Source organism: Bubalus bubalis, chromosome 4, assembly GCF_019923935.1.
Source record: "Bubalus bubalis isolate 160015118507 breed Murrah chromosome 4, NDDB_SH_1, whole genome shotgun sequence".
NCBI classification, from domain to species: Eukaryota; Metazoa; Chordata; class Mammalia; order Artiodactyla; family Bovidae; genus Bubalus; species Bubalus bubalis.
The window spans coordinates 93,428,114-93,430,459 of NC_059160.1; positions in this window are offsets into that span (position 1 = coordinate 93,428,114).

Below are 2,346 nucleotides of genomic sequence, written 5' to 3' on the forward strand. Positions count from 1 at the left end.
GTTTCAAATTATTTCAAAATACAAAGATTTTTTTAAAGTATATAAACAGAAGAGAAATAGCCAACTGAGGACCTAGGATGCATTAGAACAGTTCCAAGTATCCAAATACTAATTTACTGTAGTCTGCTCCCTTTCATCCACTCTCCTAAAAAGCCTCTCACTCCAGTCTCAAGAGCTGCCACATCCAATGTGCCCACCCAGCTTTTAGTTCCCCAGATCTTGGCCTGCCACCCTGTAAAGTCACCATCTTCCTTCTCGAGCCATGGGGAGGCTAGCCTCTTTAATACTTGACCCCTTTAAACAAAAACAAAAAAATACCCATTCCAATATTGTAATTCACCCAGGTGTTCCGAAAAAGTTTATTTCCTGTTTGATAGAAATATTTCTTGAGGCCAAGGGCAAGGTGAGGGACCAAACCTGCACATGCCTTCATCCTTCCCCACAAGCAGTAGATCCATGGCACAGGGTTAAAAAAAACAGCCCCGACATGCACACACCTATGAATTACATAAACCTGTCATCGGAAGCAGACTAGACCCACGGTTCAGACCCAGAGGAAGATGGTCTGAATTTAGCTTTGACCCAGCACTTAAAAGTTACGTGACTGGGGACTTCTCTGGTGGTCCAGTAGGTAAGGTCCGAGCTCCCAATGTAGGGGGCCTGGGTTCAATCCCTGGTCAGGGAACTAGATCCCACATGCCACAACTAATACCCCACACAGTCAAATAAATTAAAAAAAAAAAAGTTATGTAACTGAGAGCAAGTCAACTAGTACCTGGAGTTCATTAAACACTCACTCAACATTACCCACCCAGGAAGTACCAGACTCCAGGTTGGGAGGCAGTGATACAAAATCTCTGCTCCCAGAGCTGACATTCCAGTTGGGTGAGACCCACAGGGACGGAGGTGTTGCTGGGTCAGGGGAAGTAAGTAAATAAGTTAATTAATTAGTTAGTGTATGCCAGATGCTTATACATGCTATAGAGAAAAACAGGGGAGATAAAAGAATAGAGGGTGAAAATGTAATTTCAAATAAAGAATTCAAGGAAGGCTTCACTAAGGATATAACATCTGAACAAAAATCTAAAAGCAATGAGGGAGCGAGAACCATGTCGACGGGTGAACACTGAGGCCAAAGGGGACAGCAGCACAAAGGCCCTGGAGCGGGGACAGGCCTCAGTTGAGGAATGACTGCTTCAATCTCAGTAGGGAGCCCTTGGAAGGCAGGGAAAGGAATTACCACACAGCGGGAGCTCAGTAACTGTGGATGGGAGAAGAAGAAAGAAAGAGGTCACCATATTGTATCCAGATTTTGAGGTTGAATTTTGGGAATGGAGGAAATAAGAATCAGTTTCATAAAGCTGGAGAAAAATATGTGATTGATTTTATGTCCTATCTTTCTAGCCTTAAAAGATACTTTGCTGATGGAGGTGAGTCAAGAAATTTGAAGATTTTTTTTTTTTGCTTTCTGGTTTTGAGTTGAAAAACAGGGATTTTTTTTTTTTTTTTAGTTTGCTTTTACAGTGTTTAAGACATTTTTCAGATAAATAACTCTTTAAGATTAGGGCTTGGAGCTCAGATTACTAGTACTCTTAAAACAAATTTATTATTTGGAAGAAATTAGATATCGTTTATAACAAAAATAACAAGTTTATAGGGAAATTATTAGTAATTTATGAATAGAAAGTCTTTTTTCCCCCAAATGGTCAAAAGAATTGGGTTTGAGATTTGGATGTTCTTTTACTATGGTTTGTACAGTCTGTATTTGCCTCTTCAAATAATTTTGGATGACTTTTACATGACCACGTTATTGTTTTCATAAATGGTATTTTTAGGAATTGGAAATAACAGAAAGTTCTGGAAGACTTGTCACTTGTCCTGAATAACTTGTGTAGCTAAATGCCGCTTTCCAAAAAAGTGGCTGAGAAGCAAAACCAGCCTAGGATTTTAAGTGTTAAATGGATGTCTTTATGTAAGAAAATAGCAATAATAGAAGACATAACAGTGGCTGGTTTCATTGCTGGGCTTTTTTTTTTTCCCAGCTTGGTTTCTGTTGTTTAAATTAGAAAGGGAAGATTCTTACCTTTTTGGTGTATGTGAAGATTTTTTTAAGAGTGATTAGTGGACAAGGTTCTGGTCTCAAGAGACAATCAGTGCCCATTTTATTTTCAGTGTCATTAAAGTGCAATTAACTTCAGAGCAACTCCACTTTGGGGCTTTCTCCTCCCACTCAAGATTTCTGGGAAACTTTTCCCCTATTTTTAGCCTCTAGTATACCTTTTTAATGAATTTGCATTCCCCACTATTTTGTTGAAAGGTAACAAACTTTACAATATATCTAAATAA